General features: G+C 47.3%; 17 non-coding genes across 17 annotated transcripts; all 17 read left to right on the forward strand.

Annotated features, from left to right (window-relative positions):
* The first annotated feature begins 1,719 nt into the window (after positions 1 to 1,719).
* Positions 1,720 to 1,792, forward strand: TRNAV-CAC (transfer RNA valine (anticodon CAC)). Its single transcript has one exon. It is a non-coding gene; the product is annotated as a tRNA-Val (tRNA).
* Positions 1,793 to 3,102: 1,310 nt separating this feature from the next.
* On the forward strand, positions 3,103 to 3,174 carry TRNAP-UGG (transfer RNA proline (anticodon UGG)). The gene has a single exon. It is a non-coding gene; the product is annotated as a tRNA-Pro (tRNA).
* A 420-nt stretch (positions 3,175 to 3,594) lies between these two features.
* Positions 3,595 to 3,667, forward strand: TRNAV-CAC (transfer RNA valine (anticodon CAC)). The gene has a single exon. It is a non-coding gene; the product is annotated as a tRNA-Val (tRNA).
* Positions 3,668 to 5,469: 1,802 nt separating this feature from the next.
* Positions 5,470 to 5,542, forward strand: TRNAV-CAC (transfer RNA valine (anticodon CAC)). The gene has a single exon. It is a non-coding gene; the product is annotated as a tRNA-Val (tRNA).
* A 1,311-nt stretch (positions 5,543 to 6,853) lies between these two features.
* TRNAP-UGG (transfer RNA proline (anticodon UGG)) lies at positions 6,854 to 6,925 on the forward strand. Its single transcript has one exon. It is a non-coding gene; the product is annotated as a tRNA-Pro (tRNA).
* Positions 6,926 to 9,207: 2,282 nt separating this feature from the next.
* On the forward strand, positions 9,208 to 9,280 carry TRNAV-CAC (transfer RNA valine (anticodon CAC)). Its single transcript has one exon. It is a non-coding gene; the product is annotated as a tRNA-Val (tRNA).
* Positions 9,281 to 12,414: 3,134 nt separating this feature from the next.
* TRNAP-UGG (transfer RNA proline (anticodon UGG)) lies at positions 12,415 to 12,486 on the forward strand. The gene has a single exon. It is a non-coding gene; the product is annotated as a tRNA-Pro (tRNA).
* Positions 12,487 to 12,906: 420 nt separating this feature from the next.
* TRNAV-CAC (transfer RNA valine (anticodon CAC)) lies at positions 12,907 to 12,979 on the forward strand. The gene has a single exon. It is a non-coding gene; the product is annotated as a tRNA-Val (tRNA).
* A 1,331-nt stretch (positions 12,980 to 14,310) lies between these two features.
* On the forward strand, positions 14,311 to 14,382 carry TRNAP-UGG (transfer RNA proline (anticodon UGG)). The gene has a single exon. It is a non-coding gene; the product is annotated as a tRNA-Pro (tRNA).
* A 420-nt stretch (positions 14,383 to 14,802) lies between these two features.
* On the forward strand, positions 14,803 to 14,875 carry TRNAV-CAC (transfer RNA valine (anticodon CAC)). The gene has a single exon. It is a non-coding gene; the product is annotated as a tRNA-Val (tRNA).
* Positions 14,876 to 16,665: 1,790 nt separating this feature from the next.
* On the forward strand, positions 16,666 to 16,738 carry TRNAV-CAC (transfer RNA valine (anticodon CAC)). Its single transcript has one exon. It is a non-coding gene; the product is annotated as a tRNA-Val (tRNA).
* Positions 16,739 to 18,541: 1,803 nt separating this feature from the next.
* On the forward strand, positions 18,542 to 18,614 carry TRNAV-CAC (transfer RNA valine (anticodon CAC)). Its single transcript has one exon. It is a non-coding gene; the product is annotated as a tRNA-Val (tRNA).
* Positions 18,615 to 20,417: 1,803 nt separating this feature from the next.
* TRNAV-CAC (transfer RNA valine (anticodon CAC)) lies at positions 20,418 to 20,490 on the forward strand. The gene has a single exon. It is a non-coding gene; the product is annotated as a tRNA-Val (tRNA).
* Positions 20,491 to 22,280: 1,790 nt separating this feature from the next.
* Positions 22,281 to 22,353, forward strand: TRNAV-CAC (transfer RNA valine (anticodon CAC)). Its single transcript has one exon. It is a non-coding gene; the product is annotated as a tRNA-Val (tRNA).
* Positions 22,354 to 23,663: 1,310 nt separating this feature from the next.
* On the forward strand, positions 23,664 to 23,735 carry TRNAP-UGG (transfer RNA proline (anticodon UGG)). Its single transcript has one exon. It is a non-coding gene; the product is annotated as a tRNA-Pro (tRNA).
* Positions 23,736 to 24,155: 420 nt separating this feature from the next.
* TRNAV-CAC (transfer RNA valine (anticodon CAC)) lies at positions 24,156 to 24,228 on the forward strand. Its single transcript has one exon. It is a non-coding gene; the product is annotated as a tRNA-Val (tRNA).
* A 1,802-nt stretch (positions 24,229 to 26,030) lies between these two features.
* On the forward strand, positions 26,031 to 26,103 carry TRNAV-CAC (transfer RNA valine (anticodon CAC)). Its single transcript has one exon. It is a non-coding gene; the product is annotated as a tRNA-Val (tRNA).
* The last annotated feature ends 907 nt before the right edge of the window (positions 26,104 to 27,010 follow it).

Consider the following 27,010-nt stretch of genomic DNA (forward strand, 5'->3'; position numbering starts at 1 on the left):
ATTTGCGTTCCCATGGAAATAGCATATGCTCTCAAGAGCTTGAGAAATACACTGGGAAGGCAAGCATCCTCACATGTATTCTGTATATGGGGCCAATAAAAAAATGCACGCGCTTGCATTTTGTGTATGTAATGTTGCAGAGCACAGGGAGGATTTATTTTCCCTACTGCTGGGTTTTTGGGTCTCTGGGATCACAGTTGGGTCCGCTCCGTCCTCTGAAATGGTCCATATTAGTTACATAGGTTAGTGTACCAAAGAAATAATACATTTTCATATACAGCTTCTTCATTTCTGTGTTCTGAGGGAATACCAGTTGTAAGAAATGCACTTGCCGGTACAGTGATTCCCTGGCTTTCTCTGGCCCGAGAAAGCTTTTCCTCTGAAGTGGGAACAGAAGTTGGACTGCTTCTGCTGAACTTCCTGAAAGCAGAGCTGGCGGGAGGAGGGACTTTTTGAGTGCTGGGAAAATTTGAGCTGGAAATTTGCATCGGCTGGACAGAGATTGCTTGGAGCAGCCAAAATATAATAACGGCCATGGCGCTCAAGTAAAGCAGAAAGCTTTTAGTATACACCTTTTGCACTCTTGTCAACGAAGCTGGGCTCTGTGAATGCTCACCCTATGCAAGAAAAGAGAACAGACTTTGCTGGTGACCTAAATATATCTCGCCTGATCGAGCATGATCGAGCTCTGAGTGAGCAGCTGTGCAATCGTCATCTTTACCAAAGGGGAGATGCTGCTTTTTCCAGTGTCACGCCCATGCTCTCAGGGCTGGAGGGAGGAGGGCTGCTTTTTGTTTTTACAGGCAAAAGGAAAGGCCCAGCCCTCAGAGCTTCTGCCAATGCAGATCCCAGCAGGTGCAAAATAAAGGCTCTCCCCCACCTTGCCAGCTGCAGATTGATCAGAAGACTGCTAGTCTAGTGTGTTGGGCCACTTTCTCTCTTCTGTGTATCGTCCCCTCTTATTACATAAACAGCATAAGAGGAATAAAGGAAGGAAGGAAGGAAGGAACAGTGTATCGCAAGCACCTTCCACCCTGATGTCAATGGGCCACCAACCTTCGGGATGAGGAGGAGACCTGTGAAGACAGTCAGAGCGTGCCGACTGGGGCATTCATTTGGCTCATGCACCGACAAAGCTTTCAGCGGCAGGAACAAACTTCAGGAATAGGCATTCTTGGCCTCGAATCCTAAGGGGGGTGCAAACGCTGAGGACAATTCCGTCAAATGCTCAAAGGACCGTGGCTCGTTGGTCTAGGGGTATGATTCTCGCTTTGGGTGCGAGAGGTCCCGGACGAGCCCAATCAAGGTGGTTAACTTGAGCTCCTATTTTTTGTTTTTTCAATGTTATTTTCATTGGACAGACTCTCTGGTTTTCTCGGTAAGCAGTAGTCGATGAACAATTCACTTCCTGAACCTCTTTGCGTGCCATGTCCTTGCGACAAGCACTTTGTGTTCTCTGTTAGCTCTCAGTAACATTCCTTGATTTGCTTGTGAGTTTTGGCCGTCCGATCTCAAAGTGGAAATATGTCCTTCCCTCTGTACGCTGCTTAGGCCCTCAGCTGGCATACTTGTATATGTGCGCATGCTTGATAGGACGTATGTTTTAGGCTGGATTGTGTGAGCTTCAGGCGCAAGGCATTTGATTAGTCTTTAAGCAGGTCCACTTGCACTGCCCTTTGCACCTGTTCTCCCAGTCCCTACAAAGGTGAGCAAGCAGCTGTTTCTGTAGTGTAGTGGTTATCACGTTCGCCTCACACGCGAAAGGTCCCCGGTTCGAGACCGGGCAGAAACACTCTCTGCTGGCATTTTACACAAAATAGTTTTTTTCCCCTTTTGTCACACACAAATGTAAAGTATGAACTTATTTGCGTTCCCATGGAAATAGCATATGCTCTCAAGAGCTTGAGAAATACACTGGGAAGGCAAGCATCCTCACATGTATTCTGTATATGGGGCCAATAAAAAAATGCACGCGCTTGCATTTTGTGTATGTAATGTTGCAGAGCACAGGGAGGATTTATTTTCCCTACTGCTGGGTATTTGGGTCTCTGGGATCACAGTTGGGTCCGCTCCGTCCTCTGAAATGGTCCATATCAGTTACATAGGTTAGTGTACCAAAGAAATAATACATTTTCATATACAGCTTCTTCATTTCTGTGTTCTGAGGGATTACCAGTTGTAAGAAATGCACTTGCCGGTACAGTGATTCCCTGGCTTTCTCTGGCCCGAGAAAGCTTTTCCTCTGAAGTGGGAACAGAAGTTGGACTGCTTCTGCTGAACTTCCTGAAAGCAGAGCTGGCGGGAGGAGGGACTTTTTGAGTGCTGGGAAAATTTGAGCTGGAAATTTGCATCGGCTGGACAGAGATTGCTTGGAGCAGCCAAAATATAATAACGGCCATGGCGCTCAAGTAAAGCAGAAAGCTTTTAGTATACACCTTTTGCACTCTTGTCAACGAAGCTGGGCTCTGTGAATGCTCACCCTACGCAAGAAAAGAGAACAGACTTTGCTGGTGACCTAAATATATCTCGCCTGATCGAGCACGATCGAGCTCTGAGTGAGCAGCTGTGCAATCGTCATCTTTACCAAAGGGGAGATGCTGCTTTTTCCAGTGTCACGCCCATGCTCTCAGGGCTGGAGGGAGGAGGGCTGCTTTTTGTTTTTACAGGCAAAAGGAAAGGCCCAGCCCTCAGAGCTTCTGCCAATGCAGATCCCAGCAGGTGCAAAATAAAGGCTCTCCCCCACCTTGCCAGCTGCAGATTGATCAGAAGACTGCTAGTCTAGTGTGTTGGGCCACTTTCTCTCTTCTGTGTATCGTCCCCTCTTATTACATAAACAGCATAAGAGGAATAAAGGAAGGAAGGAAGGAAGGAACAGTGTATCGCAAGCACCTTCCACCCTGATGTCAATGGGCCACCAACCTTCGGGATGAGGAGGAGACCTGTGAAGACAGTCAGAGCGTGCCGACTGGGGCATTCATTTGGCTCATGCACCGACAAGGCTTTCAGCGGCAGGAACAAACTTCAGGAATAGGCATTCTTGGCCTCGAATCCTAAGGGGGGTGCAAACGCTGAGGACAATTCCGTCAAATGCTCAAAGGACTTGGCTCGTTGGTCTAGGGGTATGATTCTCGCTTTGGGTGCGAGAGGTCCCGGGTTCAAATCCCGGATGAGCCCAATCAAGGTGGTTAACTTGAGCTCCTTTTTTTTGTTTTTTCAATGTTATTTTCATTGGACAGACTCTCTGGTTTTCTCGGTAAGCAGTAGTCGATGAACAATTCACTTCCTGAACCTCTTTGCATGCCATGTCCTTGCGACAAGCACTTTGTGTTCTCTGTTAGCTCTCAGTAACATTCCTTGATTTGCTTGTGAGTTTTGGCCATCCAATCTCAAAGTGGAAATATGTCCTTCCCTCTGTACGCTGCATAGGCCCTCAGCTGGCATACTTGTATATGTGCGCATGCTTGATAGGACGTATGTTTTAGGCTGGATTGTGTGAGCTTCAGGCGCAAGGCATTTGATTAGTCTTTAAGCAGGTCCACTTGCACTGCCCTTTGCACCTGTTCTCCGAGTCCCTACAAAGGTGAGCAAGCAGCTGTTTCTGTAGTGTAGTGGTTATCACGTTTGCCTCACACGCGAAAGGTCCCCGGTTCGAGACCGGGCAGAAACACTCTCTGCTGGCATTTTACACAAAATAGTTTTTTTCCCCTTTTGTCACACACAAATGTAAAGTATGAACCTATTTGCGTTCCCATGGAAATAGCATATGCTCTCAAGAGCTTGAGAAATACACTGGGAAGGCAAGCATCCTCACATGTATTCTGTATATGGGGCCAATAAAAAAATGCACGCGCTTGCATTTTGTGTATGTAATGTTGCAGAGCACAGAGAGGATTTATTTTCCCTACTGCTGGGTATTTGGGTCTCTGGGATCACAGTTGGGTCCGCTCCGTCCTCTGAAATGGTCCATATTAGTTACATAGGTTAGTGTACCAAAGAAATAATACATTTTCATATACAGCTTCTTCATTTCTGTGTTCTGAGGGATTACCAGTTGTAAGAAATGCACTTGCCGGTACAGTGATTCCCTGGCTTTCTCTGGCCCGAGAAAGCTTTTCCTCTGAAGTGGGAACAGAAGTTGGACTGCTTCTGCTGAACTTCCTGAAAGCAGAGCTGGCGGGAGGAGGGACTTTTTGAGTGCTGGGAACATTTGAGCTGGAAATTTGCATCGGCTGGACAGAGATTGCTTGGAGCAGCCAAAATATAATAACGGCCATAGCGCTCAAGTAAAGCAGAAAGCTTTTAGTATACACCTTTTGCACTCTTGTCAACGAAGCTGGGCTCTGTGAATGCTCACCCTACGCAAGAAAAGAGAACAGACTTTGCTGGTGACCTAAATATATCTCGCCTGATCGAGCACGATCGAGCTCTGAGTGAGCAGCTGTGCAATCGTCATCTTTACCAAAGGGGAGATGCTGCTTTTTCCAGTGTCACGCCCATGCTCTCAGGGCTGGAGGGAGGAGGGCTGCTTTTTGTTTTTACAGGCAAAAGGAAAGGCCCAGCCCTCAGAGCTTCTGCCAATGCAGATCCCAGCAGGTGCAAAATAAAGGCTCTCCCCCACCTTGCCAGCTGCAGATTGATCAGAAGACTGCTAGTCTAGTGTGTTGGGCCACTTTCTCTCTTCTGTGTATCGTCCCCTCTTATTAAATAAACAGCATAAGAGGAATAAAGGAAGGAAGGAAGGAAGGAACAGTGTATCGCAAGCACCTTCCACCCTGATGTCAATGGGCCACCAACCTTCGGGATGAGGAGGAGACCTGTGAAGACAGTCAGAGCGTGCCGACTGGGGCATTCATTTGGCTCATGCACCGACAAGGCTTTCAGCGGCAGGAACAAACTTCAGGAATAGGCATTCTTGGCCTCGAATCCTAAGGGGGGTGCAAACGCTGAGGACAATTCCGTCAAATGCTCAAAGGACTTGGCTCGTTGGTCTAGGGGTATGATTCTCGCTTTGGGTGCGAGAGGTCCCCGGTTCAAATCCCGGACGAGCCCAATCAAGGTGGTTAACTTAAGCTCCTTTTTTTTGTTTTTTCAATGTTATTTTCATTGGACAGACTCTCTGGTTTTCTCGGTAAGCAGTAGTCGATGAACAATTCACTTCCTGAACCTCTTTGCATGCCATGTCCTTGCGACAAGCACTTTGTGTTCTCTGTTAGCTCTCAGTAACATTCCTTGATTTGCTTGTGAGTTTTGGCCATCCAATCTCAAAGTGGAAATATGTCCTTCCCTCTGTACGCTGCATAGGCCCTCAGCTGGCATACTTGTATATGTGCGCATGCTTGATAGGACGTATGTTTTAGGCTGGATTGTGTGAGCTTCAGGCGCAAGGCATTTGATTAGTCTTTAAGCAGGTCCACTTGCACTGCCCTTTGCACCTGTTCTCCGAGTCCCTACAAAGGTGAGCAAGCAGCTGTTTCTGTAGTGTAGTGGTTATCACGTTCGCCTCACACGCGAAAGGTCCCCGGTTCGAGACCGGGCAGAAACACTCTCTGCTGGCATTTTACACAAAATAGTTTTTTTCCCCTTTTGTCACACACAAATGTAAAGTATGAACTTATTTGCGTTCCCATGGAAATAGCATATGCTCTCAAGAGCTTGAGAAATACACTGGGAAGGCAAGCATCCTCACATGTATTCTGTATATGGGGCCAATAAAAAAATGCACGCGCTTGCATTTTGTGTATGTAATGTTGCAGAGCACAGAGAGGATTTATTTTCCCTACTGCTGGGTATTTGGGTCTCTGGGATCACAGTTGGGTCCGCTCCGTCCTCTGAAATGGTCCATATTAGTTACATAGGTTAGTGTACCAAAGAAATAATACATTTTCATATACAGCTTCTTCATTTCTGTGTTCTGAGGGATTACCAGTTGTAAGAAATGCACTTGCCGGTACAGTGATTCCCTGGCTTTCTCTGGCCCGAGAAAGCTTTTCCTCTGAAGTGGGAACAGAAGTTGGACTGCTTCTGCTGAACTTCCTGAAAGCAGAGCTGGCGGGAGGAGGGACTTTTTGAGTGCTGGGAAAATTTGAGCTGGAAATTTGCATCGGCTGGACAGAGATTGCTTGGAGCAGTCAAAATATAATAACGGCCATGGCGCTCAAGTAAAGCAGAAAGCTTTTAGTATACACCTTTTGCACTCTTGTCAACGAAGCTGGGCTCTGTGAATGCTCACCCTACGCAAGAAAAGAGAACAGACTTTGCTGGTGACCTAAATATATCTCGCCTGATCGAGCACGATCGAGCTCTGAGTGAGCAGCTGTGCAATGGTCATCTTTACCAAAGGGGAGATGCTGCTTTTTCCAGTGTCACGCCCATGCTCTCAGGGCTGGAGGGAGGAGGGCTGCTTTTTGTTTTTACAGGCAAAAGGAAAGGCCCAGCCCTCAGAGCTTCTGCCAATGCAGATCCCAGCAGGTGCAAAATAAAGGCTCTCCCCCACCTTGCCAGCTGCAGATTGATCAAAAGACTGCTAGTCTAGTGTGTTGGGCCACTTTCTCTCTTCTGTGTATCGTCCCCTCTTATTACATAAACAGCATAAGAGGAATAAAGGAAGGAAGGAAGGAAGGAACAGTGTATCGCAAGCACCTTCCACCCTGATGTCAATGGGCCACCAACCTTCGGGATGAGGAGGAGACCTGTGAAGACAGTCAGAGCGTGCCGACTGGGGCATTCATTTGGCTCATACACCGACAAGGCTTTCAGCGGCAGGAACAAACTTCAGGAATAGGCATTCTTGGCCTCGAATCCTAAGGGGGGTGCAAACGCTGAGGACAATTCCGTCAAATGCTCAAAGGACCGTGGCTCGTTGGTCTAGGGGTATGATTCTCGCTTTGGGTGCGAGAGGTCCCGGGTTCAAATCCCGGACGAGCCCAATCAAGGTGGTTAACTTGAGCTCTTTTTTTTGTTTTTTCAATGTTATTTTCATTGGACAGACTCTCTGGTTTTCTCGGTAAGCAGTAGTCGATGAACAATTCACTTCCTGAACCTCTTTGCGTGCCATGTCCTTGCGACAAGCACTTTGTGTTCTCTGTTAGCTCTCAGTAACATTCCTTGATTTGCTTGTGAGTTTTGGCCGTCCGATCTCAAAGTGGAAATATGTCCTTCCCTCTGTACGCTGCATAGGCCCTCAGCTGGCATACTTGTATATGTGCGCATGCTTGATAGGAAGTATGTTTTAGGCTGGATTGTGTGAGCTTCAGGCGCAAGGCATTTGATTAGTCTTTAAGCAGGTCCACTTGCACTGCCCTTTGCACCTGTTCTCCCAGTCCCTACAAAGGTGAGCAAGCAGCTGTTTCTGTAGGGTAGTGGTTATCACGTTCGCCTCACACGCGAAAGGTCCCCGGTTCGAGACCGGGCAGAAACACTCTCTGCTGGCATTTTACACAAAATAGTTTTTTTCCCCTTTTGTCACACACAAATGTAAAGTATGAACTTATTTGCGTTCCCATGGAAATAGCATATGCTCTCAAGAGCTTGAGAAATACACTGGGAAGGCAAGCATCCTCACATGTATTCTGTATATGGGGCCAATAAAAAAATGCACGCGCTTGCATTTTGTGTATGTAATGTTGCAGAGCACAGAGAGGATTTATTTTCCCTACTGCTGGGTATTTGGGTCTCTGGGATCACAGTTGGGTCCGCTCCGTCCTCTGAAATGGTCCATATTAGTTACATAGGTTAGTGTACCAAAGAAATAATACATTTTCATATACAGCTTCTTCATTTCTGTGTTCTGAGGGATTACCAGTTGTAAGAAATGCACTTGCCGGTACAGTGATTCCCTGGCTTTCTCTGGCCCGAGAAAGCTTTTCCTCTGAAGTGGGAACAGAAGTTGGACTGCTTCTGCTGAACTTCCTGAAAGCAGAGCTGGCGGGAGGAGGGACTTTTTGAGTGCTGGGAAAATTTTAGCTGGAAATTTGCATCGGCTGGACAGAGATTGCTTGGAGCAGCCAAAATATAATAACGGCCATGGCGCTCAAGTAAAGCAGAAAGCTTTTAGTATACACCTTTTGCACTCTTGTCAACGAAGCTGGGCTCTGTGAATGCTCACCCTACGCAAGAAAAGAGAACAGACTTTGCTGGTGACCTAAATATATCTCGCCTGATCGAGCACGATCGAGCTCTGAGTGAGCAGCTGTGCAATCGTCATCTTTACCAAAGGGGAGATGCTGCTTTTTCCAGTGTCACGCCCATGCTCTCAGGGCTGGAGGGAGGAGGGCTGCTTTTTGTTTTTACAGGCAAAAGGAAAGGCCCAGCCCTCAGAGCTTCTGCCAATGCAGATCCCAGCAGGTGCAAAATAAAGGCTCTCCCCCACCTTGCCAGCTGCAGATTGATCAGAAGACTGCTAGTCTAGTGTGTTGGGCCACTTTCTCTCTTCTGTGTATCGTCCCCTCTTATTACATAAACAGCATAAGAGGAATAAAGGAAGGAAGGAAGGAAGGAACAGTGTATCGCAAGCACCTTCCACCCTGATGTCAATGGGCCACCAACCTTCGGGATGAGGAGGAGACCTGTGAAGACAGTCAGAGCGTGCCGACTGGGGCATTCATTTGGCTCATGCACCGACAAGGCTTTCAGCGGCAGGAACAAACTTCAGGAATAGGCATTCTTGGCCTCGAATCCTAAGGGGGGTGCAAACGCTGAGGACAATTCCGTCAAATGCTCAAAGGACCGTGGCTCGTTGGTCTAGGGGTATGATTCTCGCTTTGGGTGCGAGAGATCCCGGACGAGCCCAATCAAGGTGGTTAACTTGAGCTCCTTTTTTTTGTTTTTTCAATGTTATTTTCATTGGACAGACTCTCTGGTTTTCTCGGTAAGCAGTAGTCGATGAACAATTCACTTCCTGAACCTCTTTGCATGCCATGTCCTTGCGACAAGCACTTTGTGTTCTCTGTTAGCTCTCAGTAACATTCCTTGATTTGCTTGTGAGTTTTGGCCATCCAATCTCAAAGTGGAAATATGTCCTTCCCTCTGTACGCTGCATAGGCCCTCAGCTGGCATACTTGTATATGTGCGCATGCTTGATAGGATGTATGTTTTAGGCTGGATTGTGTGAGCTTCAGGCGCAAGGCATTTGATTAGTCTTTAAGCAGGTCCACTTGCACTGCCCTTTGCACCTGTTCTCCGAGTCCCTACAAAGGTGAGCAAGCAGCTGTTTCTGTAGTGTAGTGGTTATCACGTTCGCCTCACACGCGAAAGGTCCCCGGTTCGAGACCGGGCAGAAACACTCTCTGCTGGCATTTTACACAAAATAGTTTTTTTCCCCTTTTGTCACACACAAATGTAAAGTATGAACTTATTTGCGTTCCCATGGAAATAGCATATGCTCTCAAGAGCTTGAGAAATACACTGGGAAGGCAAGCATCCTCACATGTATTCTGTATATGGGGCCAATAAAAAAATGCACGCGCTTGCATTTTGTGTATGTAATGTTGCAGAGCACAGAGAGGATTTATTTTCCCTACTGCTGGGTATTTGGGTCTCTGGGATCACAGTTGGGTCCGCTCCGTCCTCTGAAATGGTCCATATTAGTTACATAGGTTAGTGTACCAAAGAAATAATACATTTTCATATACAGCTTCTTCATTTCTGTGTTCTGAGGGATTACCAGTTGTAAGAAATGCACTTGCCGGTACAGTGATTCCCTGGCTTTCTCTGGCCCGAGAAAGCTTTTCCTCTGAAGTGGGAACAGAAGTTGGACTGCTTCTGCTGAACTTCCTGAAAGCAGAGCTGGCGGGAGGAGGGACTTTTTGAGTGCTGGGAAAATTTGAGCTGGAAATTTGCATCGGCTGGACAGAGATTGCTTGGAGCAGCCAAAATATAATAACGGCCATGGCGCTCAAGTAAAGCAGAAAGCTTTTAGTATACACCTTTTGCACTCTTGTCAACGAAGCTGGGCTCTGTGAATGCTCACCCTACGCAAGAAAAGAGAACAGACTTTGCTGGTGACCTAAATATATCTCGCCTGATCGAGCACGATCGAGCTCTGAGTGAGCAGCTGTGCAATGGTCATCTTTACCAAAGGGGAGATGCTGCTTTTTCCAGTGTCACGCCCATGCTCTCAGGGCTGGAGGGAGGAGGGCTGCTTTTTGTTTTTACAGGCAAAAGGAAAGGCCCAGCCCTCAGAGCTTCTGCCAATGCAGATCCCAGCAGGTGCAAAATAAAGGCTCTCCCCCACCTTGCCAGCTGCAGATTGATCAGAAGACTGCTAGTCTAGTGTGTTGGGCCACTTTCTCTCTTCTGTGTATCGTCCCCTCTTATTACATAAACAGCATAAGAGGAATAAAGGAAGGAAGGAAGGAAGGAACAGTGTATCGCAAGCACCTTCCACCCTGATGTCAATGGGCCACCAACCTTCGGGATGAGGAGGAGACCTGTGAAGACAGTCAGAGCGTGCCGACTGGGGCATTCATTTGGCTCATACACCGACAAGGGTTTCAGCGGCAGGAACAAACTTCAGGAATAGGCATTCTTGGCCTCGAATCCTAAGGGGGGTGCAAACGCTGAGGACAATTCCGTCAAATGCTCAAAGGACCGTGGCTCGTTGGTCTAGGGGTATGATTCTCGCTTTGGGTGGTTAACTTGAGCTCCTTTTTTTTGTTTTTTCAATGTTATTTTCATTGGACAGACTCTCTGGTTTTCTCGGTAAGCAGTAGTCGATGAACAATTCACTTCCTGAACCTCTTTGCGTGCCATGTCCTTGCGACAAGCACTTTGTGTTCTCTGTTAGCTCTCAGTAACATTCCTTGATTTGCTTGTGAGTTTTGGCCGTCCGATCTCAAAGTGGAAATATGTCCTTCCCTCTGTACGCTGCATAGGCCCTCAGCTGGCATACTTGTATATGTGCGCATGCTTGATAGGACGTATGTTTTAGGCTGGATTGTGTGAGCTTCAGGCGCAAGGCATTTGATTAGTCTTTAAGCAGGTCCACTTGCACTGCCCTTTGCACCTGTTCTCCCAGTCCCTACAAAGGTGAGCAAGCAGCTGTTTCTGTAGTGTAGTGGTTATCACGTTCGCCTCACACGCCCGGTTCGAGACCGGGCAGAAACACTCTCTGCTGGCATTTTACACAAAATAGTTTTTTTCCCCTTTTGTCACACACAAATGTAAAGTATGAACTTATTTGCGTTCCCATGGAAATAGCATATGCTCTCAAGAGCTTGAGAAATACACTGGGAAGGCAAGCATCCTCACATGTATTCTGTATATGGGGCCAATAAAAAAATGCACGCGCTTGCATTTTGTGTATGTAATGTTGCAGAGCACAGGGAGGATTTATTTTCGCTACTGCTGGGTATTTGGGTCTCTGGGATCACAGTTGGGTCCGCTCCGTCCTCTGAAATGGTCCATATTAGTTACATAGGTTAGTGTACCAAAGAAATAATACATTTTCATATACAGCTTCTTCATTTCTGTGTTCTGAGGGATTACCAGTTGTAAGAAATGCACTTGCCGGTACAGTGATTCCCTGGCTTTCTCTGGCCCGAGAAAGCTTTTCCTCTGAAGTGGGAACAGAAGTTGGACTGCTTCTGCTGAACTTCCTGAAAGCAGAGCTGGCGGGAGGAGGGACTTTTTGAGTGCTGGGAAAATTTGAGCTGGAAATTTGCATCGGCTGGACAGAGATTGCTTGGAGCAGCCAAAATATAATAACGGCCATGGCGCTCAAGTAAAGCAGAAAGCTTTTAGTATACACCTTTTGCACTCTTGTCAACGAAGCTGGGCTCTGTGAATGCTCACCCTACGCAAGAAAAGAGAACAGACTTTGCTGGTGACCTAAATATATCTCGCCTGATCGAGCACGATCGAGCTCTGAGTGAGCAGCTGTGCAATGGTCATCTTTACCAAAGGGGAGATGCTGCTTTTTCCAGTGTCACGCCCATGCTCTCAGGGCTGGAGGGAGGAGGGCTGCTTTTTGTTTTTACAGGCAAAAGGAAAGGCCCAGCCCTCAGGGCTTCTGCCAATGCAGATCCCAGCAGGTGCAAAATAAAGGCTCTCCCCCACCTTGCCAGCTGCAGATTGATCAGAAGACTGCTAGTCTAGTGTGTTGGGCCACTTTCTCTCTTCTGTGTATCGTCCCCTCTTATTACATAAACAGCATAAGAGGAATAAAGGAAGGAAGGAAGGAAGGAACAGTGTATCGCAAGCACCTTCCACCCTGATGTCAATGGGCCACCAACCTTCGGGATGAGGAGGAGACCTGTGAAGACAGTCAGAGCGTGCCGACTGGGGCATTCATTTGGCTCATACACCGACAAGGCTTTCAGCGGCAGGAACAAACTTCAGGAATAGGCATTCTTGGCCTCGAATCCTAAGGGGGGTGCAAACGCTGAGGACAATTCCGTCAAATGCTCAAAGGACCGTGGCTCGTTGGTCTAGGGGTATGATTCTCGCTTTGGGTGCGAGAAGTCCCGGGTTCAAATCCCGGACGAGCCCAATCAAGGTGGTTAACTTGAGCTCCTATTTTTTGTTTTTTCAATGTTATTTTCATTGGACAGACTCTCTGGTTTTCTCGGTAAGCAGTAGTCGATGAACAATTCACTTCCTGAACCTCTTTGCATGCCATGTCCTTGCGACAAGCACTTTGTGTTCTCTGTTAGCTCTCAGTAACATTCCTTGATTTGCTTGTGAGTTTTGGCCGTCCGATCTCAAAGTGGAAATATGTCCTTCCCTCTGTACGCTGCTTAGGCCCTCAGCTGGCATACTTGTATATGTGCGCATGCTTGATAGGACGTATGTTTTAGGCTGGATTGTGTGAGCTTCAGGCGCAAGGCATTTGATTAGTCTTTAAGCAGGTCCACTTGCACTGCCCTTTGCACCTGTTCTCCGAGTCCCTACAAAGGTGAGCAAGCAGCTGTTTCTGTAGTGTAGTGGTTATCACATTCGCCTCACACGCGAAAGGTCCCCGGTTCGAGACCGGGCAGAAACACTTTCTGCTGGCATTTTACACAAAATAGTTTTTTTCCCCTTTTGTCACACACAAATGTAAAGTATGAACTTATTTGCGTTCCCATGGAAATAGCATATGCTCTCAAGAGCTTGAGAAATACACTGGGAAGGCAAGCATCCTCACATGTATTCTGTATATGGGGCCAATAAAAAAATGCACGCGCTTGCATTTTGTGTATGTAATGTTGCAGAGCACAGAGAGGATTTATTTTCCCTACTGCTGGGTATTTGGGTCTCTGGGATCACAGTTGGGTCCGCTCCGTCCTCTGAAATGGTCCATATTAGTTACATATGTTAGTGTACCAAAGAAATAATACATTTTCATATACAGCTTCTTCATTTCTGTGTTCTGAGGGATTACCAGTTGTAAGAAATGCACTTGCCGGTACAGTGATTCCCTGGCTTTCTCTGGCCCGAGAAAGCTTTTCCTCTGAAGTGGGAACAGAAGTTGGACTGCTTCTGCTGAACTTCCTGAAAGCAGAGCTGGCGGGAGGAGGGGCTTTTTGAGTGCTGGGAAAATTTGAGCTGGAAATTTGCATCGGCTGGACAGAGATTGCTTGGAGCAGCCAAAATATAATAACGGCCATGGCGCTCAAGTAAAGCAGAAAGCTTTTAGTATACACCTTTTGCACTCTTGTCAACGAAGCTGGGCTCTGTGAATGCTCACCCTACGCAAGAAAAGAGAACAGACTTTGCTGGTGACCTAAATATATCTCGCCTGATCGAGCACGATCGAGCTCTGAGTGAGCAGCTGTGCAATGGTCATCTTTACCAAAGGGGAGATGCTGCTTTTTCCAGTGTCACGCCCATGCTCTCAGGGCTGGAGGGAGGAGGGCTGCTTTTTGTTTTTACAGGCAAAAGGAAAGGCCCAGCCCTCAGAGCTTCTGCCAATGCAGATCCCAGCAGGTGCAAAATAAAGGCTCTCCCCCACCTTGCCAGCTGCAGATTGATCAGAAGACTGCTAGTCTAGTGTGTTGGGCCACTTTCTCTCTTCTGTGTATCGTCCCCTCTTATTACATAAACAGCATAAGAGGAATAAAGGAAGGAAGGAAGGAAGGAAGGAAGGAAGGAAGGAAGGAACAGTGTATCGCAAGCACCTTCCACCCTGATGTCAATGGGCCACCAACCTTCGGGATGAGGAGGAGACCTGTGAAGACAGTCAGAGCGTGCCGACTGGGGCATTCATTTGGCTCATGCACCGACAAGGCTTTCAGCGGCAGGAACAAACTTCAGGAATAGGCATTCTTGGCCTCGAATCCTAAGGGGGGTGCAAACGCTGAGGACAATTCCTTCAAATGCTCAAAGGACCGTGGCTCGTTGGTCTAGGGGTATGATTCTCGCTTTGGGTGCGAGAGGTCCCGGGTTCAAATCCCGGACGAGCCCAATCAAGGTGGTTAACTTGAGCTCCTATTTTTTGTTTTTTCAATGTTATTTTCATTGGACAGACTCTCTGGTTTTCTCGGTAAGCAGTAGTCGATGAACAATTCACTTCCTGAACCTCTTTGCGTGCCATGTCCTTGCGACAAGCACTTTGTGTTCTCTGTTAGCTCTCAGTAACATTCCTTGATTTGCTTGTGAGTTTTGGCCGTCCGATCTCAAAGTGGAAATATGTCCTTCCCTCTGTACGCTGCATAGGCCCTCAGCTGGCATACTTGTATATGTGCGCATGCTTGATAGGACGTATGTTTTAGGCTGGATTGTGTGAGCTTCAGGCGCAAGGCATTTGATTAGTCTTTAAGCAGGTCCACTTGCACTGCCCTTTGCACCTGTTCTCCCAGTCCCTACAAAGGTGAGCAAGCAGCTGTTTCTGTAGTGTAGTGGTTATCACGTTCACCTCACACGCGAAAGGTCCCCGGTTCGAGACCGGGCAGAAACACTCTCTGCTGGCATTTTACACAAAATAGTTTGTTTCCCCTTTTGTCACACACAAATGTAAAGTATGAACTTATTTGCGTTCCCATGGAAATAGCATATGCTCTCAAGAGCTTGAGAAATACACTGGGAAGGCAAGCATCCTCACATGTATTCTGTATATGGGGCCAATAAAAAAATGCACGCGCTTGCATTTTGTGTATGTAATGTTGCAGAGCACAGAGAGGATTTATTTTCCCTACTGCTGGGTATTTGGGTCTCTGGGATCACAGTTGGGTCCGCTCCGTCCTCTGAAATGGTCCATATTAGTTACATAGGTTAGTGTACCAAAGAAATAATACATTTTCATATACAGCTTCTTCATTTCTGTGTTCTGAGGGATTACCAGTTGTAAGAAATGCACTTGCCGGTACAGTGATTCCCTGGCTTTCTCTGGCCCGAGAAAGCTTTTCCTCTGAAGTGGGAACAGAAGTTGGACTGCTTCTGCTGAACTTCCTGAAAGCAGAGCTGGCGGGAGGAGGGACTTTTTGAGTGCTGGGAAAATTTGAGCTGGAAATTTGCATCGGCTGGACAGAGATTGCTTGGAGCAGTCAAAATATAATAACGGCCATGGCGCTCAAGTAAAGCAGAAAGCTTTTAGTATACACCTTTTGCACTCTTGTCAACGAAGCTGGGCTCTGTGAATGCTCACCCTACGCAAGAAAAGAGAACAGACTTTGCTGGTGACCTAAATATATCTCGCCTGATCGAGCACGATCGAGCTCTGAGTGAGCAGCTGTGCAATGGTCATCTTTACCAAAGGGGAGATGCTGCTTTTTCCAGTGTCACGCCCATGCTCTCAGGGCTGGAGGGAGGAGGGCTGCTTTTTGTTTTTACAGGCAAAAGGAAAGGCCCAGCCCTCAGAGCTTCTGCCAATGCAGATCCCAGCAGGTGCAAAATAAAGGCTCTCCCCCACCTTGCCAGCTGCAGATTGATCAGAAGACTGCTAGTCTAGTGTGTTGGGCCACTTTCTCTCTTCTGTGTATCGTCCCCTCTTATTACATAAACAGCATAAGAGGAATAAAGGAAGGAAGGAAGGAAGGAACAGTGTATCGCAAGCACCTTCCACCCTGATGTCAATGGGCCACCAACCTTCGGGATGAGGAGGAGACCTGTGAAGACAGTCAGAGCGTGCCGACTGGGGCATTCATTTGGCTCATGCACCGACAAGGCTTTCAGCGGCAGGAACAAACTTCAGGAATAGGCATTCTTGGCCTCGAATCCTAAGGGGGGTGCAAACGCTGAGGACAATTCCGTCAAATGCTCAAAGGACCGTGGCTCGTTGGTCTAGGGGTATGATTCTCGCTTTGGGTGCGAGAGATCCCGGACGAGCCCAATCAAGGTGGTTAACTTGAGCTCCTTTTTTTTGTTTTTTCAATGTTATTTTCATTGGACAGACTCTCTGGTTTTCTCGGTAAGCAGTAGTCGATGAACAATTCACTTCCTGAACCTCTTTGCATGCCATGTCCTTGCGACAAGCACTTTGTGTTCTCTGTTAGCTCTCAGTAACATTCCTTGATTTGCTTGTGAGTTTTGGCCATCCAATCTCAAAGTGGAAATATGTCCTTCCCTCTGTACGCTGCATAGGCCCTCAGCTGGCATACTTGTATATGTGCGCATGCTTGATAGGACGTATGTTTTAGGCTGGATTGTGTGAGCTTCAGGCGCAAGGCATTTGATTAGTCTTTAAGCAGGTCCACTTGCACTGCCCTTTGCACCTGTTCTCCGAGTCCCTACAAAGGTGAGCAAGCAGCTGTTTCTGTAGTGTAGTGGTTATCACGTTCGCCTCACACGCGAAAGGTCCCCGGTTCGAGACCGGGCAGAAACACTCTCTGCTGGCATTTTACACAAAATAGTTTTTTTCCCCTTTTGTCACACACAAATGTAAAGTATGAACTTATTTGCGTTCCCATGGAAATAGCATATGCTCTCAAGAGCTTGAGAAATACACTGGGAAGGCAAGCATCCTCACATGTATTCTGTATATGGGGCCAATAAAAAAATGCACGCGCTTGCATTTTGTGTATGTAATGTTGCAGAGCACAGAGAGGATTTATTTTCTCTACTGCTGGGTATTTGGGTCTCTGGGATCACAGTTGGGTCCGCTCCGTCCTCTGAAATGGTCCATATTAGTTACATAGGTTAGTGTACCAAAGAAATAATACATTTTCATATACAGCTTCTTCATTTCTGTGTTCTGAGGGATTACAAGTTGTAAGAAATGCACTTGCCGGTACAGTGATTCCCTGGCTTTCTCTGGCCCGAGAAAGCTTTTCCTCTGAAGTGGGAACAGAAGTTGGACTGCTTCTGCTGAACTTCCTGAAAGCAGAGCTGGCGGGAGGAGGGACTTTTTGAGTGCTGGGAAAATTTGAGCTGGAAATTTGCATCGGCTGGACAGAGATTGCTTGGAGCAGCCAAAATATAATAACGGCCATGGCGCTCAAGTAAAGCAGAAAGCTTTTAGTATACACCTTTTGCACTCTTGTCAACGAAGCTGGGCTCTGTGAATGCTCACCCTACGCAAGAAAAGAGAACAGACTTTGCTGGTGACCTAAATATATCTCGCCTGATCGAGCACGATCGAGCTCTGAGTGAGCAGCTGTGCAATGGTCATCTTTACCAAAGGGGAGATGCTGCTTTTTCCAGTGTCACGCCCATGCTCTCAGGGCTGGAGGGAGGAGGGCTGCTTTTTGTTTTTACAGGCAAAAGGAAAGGCCCAGCCCTCAGAGCTTCTGCCAATGCAGATCCCAGCAGGTGCAAAATAAAGGCTCTCCCCCACCTTGCCAGCTGCAGATTGATCAGAAGACTGCTAGTCTAGTGTGTTGGGCCACTTTCTCTCTTCTGTGTATCGTCCCCTCTTATTACATAAACAGCATAAGAGGAATAAAGGAAGGAAGGAAGGAAGGAACAGTGTATCGCAAGCACCTTCCACCCTGATGTCAATGGGCCACCAACCTTCGGGATGAGGAGGAGACCTGTGAAGACAGTCAGAGCGTGCCGACTGGGGCATTCATTTGGCTCATACACCGACAAGGCTTTCAGCGGCAGGAACAAACTTCAGGAATAGGCATTCTTGGCCTCGAATCCTAAGGGGGGTGCAAACGCTGAGGACAATTCCGTCAAATGCTCAAAGGACCGTGCCTCGTTGGTCTAGGGGTATGATTCTAGCTTTGGGTGCGAGAGGTCCCGGGTTCAAATCCCAGACGAGCCCAATCAAGGTGGTTAACTTGAGCTCCTATTTTTTGTTTTTTCAATGTTATTTTCATTGGACAGACTCTCTGGTTTTCTCGGTAAGCAGTAGTCGATGAACAATTCACTTCCTGAACCTCTTTGCGTGCCATGTCCTTGCGACAAGCACTTTGTGTTCTCTGTTAGCTCTCAGTAACATTCCTTGATTTGCTTGTGAGTTTTGGCCGTCCGATCTCAAAGTGGAAATATGTCCTTCCCTCTGTACGCTGCATAGGCCCTCAGCTGGCATACTTGTATATGTGCGCATGCTTGATAGGACGTATGTTTTAGGCTGGATTGTGTGAGCTTCAGGCGCAAGGCATTTGATTAGTCTTTAAGCAGGTCCACTTGCACTGCCCTTTGCACCTGTTCTCCCAGTCCCTACAAAGGTGAGCAAGCAGCTGTTTCTGTAGTGTAGTGGTTATCACGTTCGCCTCACACGCGAAAGGTCCCCGGTTCGAGACCGGGCAGAAACACTCTCTGCTGGCATTTTACACAAAATAGTTTTTTTCCCCTTTTGTCACACACAAATGTAAAGTATGAACTTATTTGCGTTCCCATGGAAATAGCATATGCTCTCAAGAGCTTGAGAAATACACTGGGAAGGCAAGCATCCTCACATGTATTCTGTATATGGGGCCAATAAAAAAATGCACGCGCTTGCATTTTGTGTATGTAATGTTGCAGAGCACAGGGAGGATTTATTTTCCCTACTGCTGGGTTTTTGGGTCTCTGGGATCACAGTTGGGTCCGCTCCGTCCTCTGAAATGGTCCATATTAGTTACATAGGTTAGTGTACCAAAGAAATAATACATTTTCATATACAGCTTCTTCATTTCTGTGTTCTGAGGGAATACCAGTTGTAAGAAATGCACTTGCCGGTACAGTGATTCCCTGGCTTTCTCTGGCCCGAGAAAGCTTTTCCTCTGAAGTGGGAACAGAAGTTGGACTGCTTCTGCTGAACTTCCTGAAAGCAGAGCTGGCGGGAGGAGGGACTTTTTGAGTGCTGGGAAAATTTGAGCTGGAAATTTGCATCGGCTGGACAGAGATTGCTTGGAGCAGCCAAAATATAATAACGGCCATGGCGCTCAAGTAAAGCAGAAAGCTTTTAGTATACACCTTTTGCACTCTTGTCAACGAAGCTGGGCTCTGTGAATGCTCACCCTATGCAAGAAAAGAGAACAGACTTTGCTGGTGACCTAAATATATCTCGCCTGATCGAGCATGATCGAGCTCTGAGTGAGCAGCTGTGCAATCGTCATCTTTACCAAAGGGGAGATGCTGCTTTTTCCAGTGTCACGCCCATGCTCTCAGGGCTGGAGGGAGGAGGGCTGCTTTTTGTTTTTACAGGCAAAAGGAAAGGCCCAGCCCTCAGAGCTTCTGCCAATGCAGATCCCAGCAGGTGCAAAATAAAGGCTCTCCCCCACCTTGCCAGCTGCAGATTGATCAGAAGACTGCTAGTCTAGTGTGTTGGGCCACTTTCTCTCTTCTGTGTATCGTCCCCTCTTATTACATAAACAGCATAAGAGGAATAAAGGAAGGAAGGAAGGAAGGAACAGTGTATCGCAAGCACCTTCCACCCTGATGTCAATGGGCCACCAACCTTCGGGATGAGGAGGAGACCTGTGAAGACAGTCAGAGCGTGCCGACTGGGGCATTCATTTGGCTCATACACCGACAAGGCTTTCAGCGGCAGGAACAAACTTCAGGAATAGGCATTCTTGGCCTCGAATCCTAAGGGGGGTGCAAACGCTGAGGACAATTCCGTCAAATGCTCAAAGGACCGTGCCTCGTTGGTCTAGGGGTATGATTCTAGCTTTGGGTGCGAGAGGTCCCGGGTTCAAATCCCAGACGAGCCCAATCAAGGTGGTTAACTTGAGCTCCTATTTTTTGTTTTTTCAATGTTATTTTCATTGGACAGACTCTCTGGTTTTCTCGGTAAGCAGTAGTCGATGAACAATTCACTTCCTGAACCTCTTTGCGTGCCATGTCCTTGCGACAAGCACTTTGTGTTCTCTGTTAGCTCTCAGTAACATTCCTTGATTTGCTTGTGAGTTTTGGCCGTCCGATCTCAAAGTGGAAATATGTCCTTCCCTCTGTACGCTGCATAGGCCCTCAGCTGGCATACTTGTATATGTGCGCATGCTTGATAGGACGTATGTTTTAGGCTGGATTGTGTGAGCTTCAGGCGCAAGGCATTTGATTAGTCTTTAAGCAGGTCCACTTGCACTGCCCTTTGCACCTGTTCTCCCAGTCCCTACAAAGGTGAGCAAGCAGCTGTTTCTGTAGTGTAGTGGTTATCACGTTCGCCTCACACGCGAAAGGTCCCCGGTTCGAGACCGGGCAGAAACACTCTCTGCTGGCATTTTACACAAAATAGTTTTTTTCCCCTTTTGTCACACACAAATGTAAAGTATGAACTTATTTGCGTTCCCATGGAAATAGCATATGCTCTCAAGAGCTTGAGAAATACACTGGGAAGGCAAGCATCCTCACATGTATTCTGTATATGGGGCCAATAAAAAAATGCACGCGCTTGCATTTTGTGTATGTAATGTTGCAGAGCACAGGGAGGATTTATTTTCCCTACTGCTGGGTTTTTGGGTCTCTGGGATCACAGTTGGGTCCGCTCCGTCCTCTGAAATGGTCCATATTAGTTACATAGGTTAGTGTACCAAAGAAATAATACATTTTCATATACAGCTTCTTCATTTCTGTGTTCTGAGGGAATACCAGTTGTAAGAAATGCACTTGCCGGTACAGTGATTCCCTGGCTTTCTCTGGCCCGAGAAAGCTTTTCCTCTGAAGTGGGAACAGAAGTTGGACTGCTTCTGCTGAACTTCCTGAAAGCAGAGCTGGCGGGAGGAGGGACTTTTTGAGTGCTGGGAAAATTTGAGCTGGAAATTTGCATCGGCTGGACAGAGATTGCTTGGAGCAGCCAAAATATAATAACGGCCATGGCGCTCAAGTAAAGCAGAAAGCTTTTAGTATACACCTTTTGCACTCTTGTCAACGAAGCTGGGCTCTGTGAATGCTCACCCTATGCAAGAAAAGAGAACAGACTTTGCTGGTGACCTAAATATATCTCGCCTGATCGAGCATGATCGAGCTCTGAGTGAGCAGCTGTGCAATCGTCATCTTTACCAAAGGGGAGATGCTGCTTTTTCCAGTGTCACGCCCATGCTCTCAGGGCTGGAGGGAGGAGGGCTGCTTTTTGTTTTTACAGGCAAAAGGAAAGGCCCAGCCCTCAGAGCTTCTGCCAATGCAGATCCCAGCAGGTGCAAAATAAAGGCTCTCCCCCACCTTGCCAGCTGCAGATTGATCAGAAGACTGCTAGTCTAGTGTGTTGGGCCACTTTCTCTCTTCTGTGTATCGTCCCCTCTTATTACATAAACAGCATAAGAGGAATAAAGGAAGGAAGGAAGGAAGGAACAGTGTATCGCAAGCACCTTCCACCCTGATGTCAATGGGCCACCAACCTTCGGGATGAGGAGGAGACCTGTGAAGACAGTCAGAGCGTGCCGACTGGGGCATTCATTTGGCTCATGCACCGACAAAGCTTTCAGCGGCAGGAACAAACTTCAGGAATAGGCATTCTTGGCCTCGAATCCTAAGGGGGGTGCAAACGCTGAGGACAATTCCGTCAAATGCTCAAAGGACCGTGGCTCGTTGGTCTAGGGGTATGATTCTCGCTTTGGGTGCGAGAGGTCCCGGACGAGCCCAATCAAGGTGGTTAACTTGAGCTCCTATTTTTTGTTTTTTCAATGTTATTTTCATTGGACAGACTCTCTGGTTTTCTCGGTAAGCAGTAGTCGATGAACAATTCACTTCCTGAACCTCTTTGCGTGCCATGTCCTTGCGACAAGCACTTTGTGTTCTCTGTTAGCTCTCAGTAACATTCCTTGATTTGCTTGTGAGTTTTGGCCGTCCGATCTCAAAGTGGAAATATGTCCTTCCCTCTGTACGCTGCTTAGGCCCTCAGCTGGCATACTTGTATATGTGCGCATGCTTGATAGGACGTATGTTTTAGGCTGGATTGTGTGAGCTTCAGGCGCAAGGCATTTGATTAGTCTTTAAGCAGGTCCACTTGCACTGCCCTTTGCACCTGTTCTCCCAGTCCCTACAAAGGTGAGCAAGCAGCTGTTTCTGTAGTGTAGTGGTTATCACGTTCGCCTCACACGCGAAAGGTCCCCGGTTCGAGACCGGGCAGAAACACTCTCTGCTGGCATTTTACACAAAATAGTTTTTTTCCCCTTTTGTCACACACAAATGTAAAGTATGAACTTATTTGCGTTCCCATGGAAATAGCATATGCTCTCAAGAGCTTGAGAAATACACTGGGAAGGCAAGCATCCTCACATGTATTCTGTATATGGGGCCAATAAAAAAATGCACGCGCTTGCATTTTGTGTATGTAATGTTGCAGAGCACAGGGAGGATTTATTTTCCCTACTGCTGGGTATTTGGGTCTCTGGGATCACAGTTGGGTCCGCTCCGTCCTCTGAAATGGTCCATATCAGTTACATAGGTTAGTGTACCAAAGAAATAATACATTTTCATATACAGCTTCTTCATTTCTGTGTTCTGAGGGATTACCAGTTGTAAGAAATGCACTTGCCGGTACAGTGATTCCCTGGCTTTCTCTGGCCCGAGAAAGCTTTTCCTCTGAAGTGGGAACAGAAGTTGGACTGCTTCTGCTGAACTTCCTGAAAGCAGAGCTGGCGGGAGGAGGGACTTTTTGAGTGCTGGGAAAATTTGAGCTGGAAATTTGCATCGGCTGGACAGAGATTGCTTGGAGCAGCCAAAATATAATAACGGCCATGGCGCTCAAGTAAAGCAGAAAGCTTTTAGTATACACCTTTTGCACTCTTGTCAACGAAGCTGGGCTCTGTGAATGCTCACCCTACGCAAGAAAAGAGAACAGACTTTGCTGGTGACCTAAATATATCTCGCCTGATCGAGCACGATCGAGCTCTGAGTGAGCAGCTGTGCAATCGTCATCTTTACCAAAGGGGAGATGCTGCTTTTTCCAGTGTCACGCCCATGCTCTCAGGGCTGGAGGGAGGAGGGCTGCTTTTTGTTTTTACAGGCAAAAGGAAAGGCCCAGCCCTCAGAGCTTCTGCCAATGCAGATCCCAGCAGGTGCAAAATAAAGGCTCTCCCCCACCTTGCCAGCTGCAGATTGATCAGAAGACTGCTAGTCTAGTGTGTTGGGCCACTTTCTCTCTTCTGTGTATCGTCCCCTCTTATTACATAAACAGCATAAGAGGAATAAAGGAAGGAAGGAAGGAAGGAACAGTGTATCGCAAGCACCTTCCACCCTGATGTCAATGGGCCACCAACCTTCGGGATGAGGAGGAGACCTGTGAAGACAGTCAGAGCGTGCCGACTGGGGCATTCATTTGGCTCATGCACCGACAAGGCTTTCAGCGGCAGGAACAAACTTCAGGAATAGGCATTCTTGGCCTCGAATCCTAAGGGGGGTGCAAACGCTGAGGACAATTCCGTCAAATGCTCAAAGGACTTGGCTCGTTGGTCTAGGGGTATGATTCTCGCTTTGGGTGCGAGAGGTCCCGGGTTCAAATCCCGGATGAGCCCAATCAAGGTGGTTAACTTGAGCTCCTTTTTTTTGTTTTTTCAATGTTATTTTCATTGGACAGACTCTCTGGTTTTCTCGGTAAGCAGTAGTCGATGAACAATTCACTTCCTGAACCTCTTTGCATGCCATGTCCTTGCGACAAGCACTTTGTGTTCTCTGTTAGCTCTCAGTAACATTCCTTGATTTGCTTGTGAGTTTTGGCCATCCAATCTCAAAGTGGAAATATGTCCTTCCCTCTGTACGCTGCATAGGCCCTCAGCTGGCATACTTGTATATGTGCGCATGCTTGATAGGACGTATGTTTTAGGCTGGATTGTGTGAGCTTCAGGCGCAAGGCATTTGATTAGTCTTTAAGCAGGTCCACTTGCACTGCCCTTTGCACCTGTTCTCCGAGTCCCTACAAAGGTGAGCAAGCAGCTGTTTCTGTAGTGTAGTGGTTATCACGTTTGCCTCACACGCGAAAGGTCCCCGGTTCGAGACCGGGCAGAAACACTCTCTGCTGGCATTTTACACAAAATAGTTTTTTTCCCCTTTTGTCACACACAAATGTAAAGTATGAACCTATTTGCGTTCCCATGGAAATAGCATATGCTCTCAAGAGCTTGAGAAATACACTGGGAAGGCAAGCATCCTCACATGTATTCTGTATATGGGGCCAATAAAAAAATGCACGCGCTTGCATTTTGTGTATGTAATGTTGCAGAGCACAGAGAGGATTTATTTTCCCTACTGCTGGGTATTTGGGTCTCTGGGATCACAGTTGGGTCCGCTCCGTCCTCTGAAATGGTCCATATTAGTTACATAGGTTAGTGTACCAAAGAAATAATACATTTTCATATACAGCTTCTTCATTTCTGTGTTCTGAGGGATTACCAGTTGTAAGAAATGCACTTGCCGGTACAGTGATTCCCTGGCTTTCTCTGGCCCGAGAAAGCTTTTCCTCTGAAGTGGGAACAGAAGTTGGACTGCTTCTGCTGAACTTCCTGAAAGCAGAGCTGGCGGGAGGAGGGACTTTTTGAGTGCTGGGAACATTTGAGCTGGAAATTTGCATCGGCTGGACAGAGATTGCTTGGAGCAGCCAAAATATAATAACGGCCATAGCGCTCAAGTAAAGCAGAAAGCTTTTAGTATACACCTTTTGCACTCTTGTCAACGAAGCTGGGCTCTGTGAATGCTCACCCTACGCAAGAAAAGAGAACAGACTTTGCTGGTGACCTAAATATATCTCGCCTGATCGAGCACGATCGAGCTCTGAGTGAGCAGCTGTGCAATCGTCATCTTTACCAAAGGGGAGATGCTGCTTTTTCCAGTGTCACGCCCATGCTCTCAGGGCTGGAGGGAGGAGGGCTGCTTTTTGTTTTTACAGGCAAAAGGAAAGGCCCAGCCCTCAGAGCTTCTGCCAATGCAGATCCCAGCAGGTGCAAAATAAAGGCTCTCCCCCACCTTGCCAGCTGCAGATTGATCAGAAGACTGCTAGTCTAGTGTGTTGGGCCACTTTCTCTCTTCTGTGTATCGTCCCCTCTTATTAAATAAACAGCATAAGAGGAATAAAGGAAGGAAGGAAGGAAGGAACAGTGTATCGCAAGCACCTTCCACCCTGATGTCAATGGGCCACCAACCTTCGGGATGAGGAGGAGACCTGTGAAGACAGTCAGAGCGTGCCGACTGGGGCATTCATTTGGCTCATGCACCGACAAGGCTTTCAGCGGCAGGAACAAACTTCAGGAATAGGCATTCTTGGCCTCGAATCCTAAGGGGGGTGCAAACGCTGAGGACAATTCCGTCAAATGCTCAAAGGACTTGGCTCGTTGGTCTAGGGGTATGATTCTCGCTTTGGGTGCGAGAGGTCCCCGGTTCAAATCCCGGACGAGCCCAATCAAGGTGGTTAACTTAAGCTCCTTTTTTTTGTTTTTTCAATGTTATTTTCATTGGACAGACTCTCTGGTTTTCTCGGTAAGCAGTAGTCGATGAACAATTCACTTCCTGAACCTCTTTGCATGCCATGTCCTTGCGACAAGCACTTTGTGTTCTCTGTTAGCTCTCAGTAACATTCCTTGATTTGCTTGTGAGTTTTGGCCATCCAATCTCAAAGTGGAAATATGTCCTTCCCTCTGTACGCTGCATAGGCCCTCAGCTGGCATACTTGTATATGTGCGCATGCTTGATAGGACGTATGTTTTAGGCTGGATTGTGTGAGCTTCAGGCGCAAGGCATTTGATTAGTCTTTAAGCAGGTCCACTTGCACTGCCCTTTGCACCTGTTCTCCGAGTCCCTACAAAGGTGAGCAAGCAGCTGTTTCTGTAGTGTAGTGGTTATCACGTTCGCCTCACACGCGAAAGGTCCCCGGTTCGAGACCGGGCAGAAACACTCTCTGCTGGCATTTTACACAAAATAGTTTTTTTCCCCTTTTGTCACACACAAATGTAAAGTATGAACTTATTTGCGTTCCCATGGAAATAGCATATGCTCTCAAGAGCTTGAGAAATACACTGGGAAGGCAAGCATCCTCACATGTATTCTGTATATGGGGCCAATAAAAAAATGCACGCGCTTGCATTTTGTGTATGTAATGTTGCAGAGCACAGAGAGGATTTATTTTCCCTACTGCTGGGTATTTGGGTCTCTGGGATCACAGTTGGGTCCGCTCCGTCCTCTGAAATGGTCCATATTAGTTACATAGGTTAGTGTACCAAAGAAATAATACATTTTCATATACAGCTTCTTCATTTCTGTGTTCTGAGGGATTACCAGTTGTAAGAAATGCACTTGCCGGTACAGTGATTCCCTGGCTTTCTCTGGCCCGAGAAAGCTTTTCCTCTGAAGTGGGAACAGAAGTTGGACTGCTTCTGCTGAACTTCCTGAAAGCAGAGCTGGCGGGAGGAGGGACTTTTTGAGTGCTGGGAAAATTTGAGCTGGAAATTTGCATCGGCTGGACAGAGATTGCTTGGAGCAGTCAAAATATAATAACGGCCATGGCGCTCAAGTAAAGCAGAAAGCTTTTAGTATACACCTTTTGCACTCTTGTCAACGAAGCTGGGCTCTGTGAATGCTCACCCTACGCAAGAAAAGAGAACAGACTTTGCTGGTGACCTAAATATATCTCGCCTGATCGAGCACGATCGAGCTCTGAGTGAGCAGCTGTGCAATGGTCATCTTTACCAAAGGGGAGATGCTGCTTTTTCCAGTGTCACGCCCATGCTCTCAGGGCTGGAGGGAGGAGGGCTGCTTTTTGTTTTTACAGGCAAAAGGAAAGGCCCAGCCCTCAGAGCTTCTG

This window comes from Ambystoma mexicanum, chromosome 2q (genome assembly GCF_040938575.1).
Source record: "Ambystoma mexicanum isolate Mex_15411 chromosome 2q, UKY_AmexF1_1, whole genome shotgun sequence".
NCBI lineage: Eukaryota > Metazoa > Chordata > Amphibia > Caudata > Ambystomatidae > Ambystoma > Ambystoma mexicanum.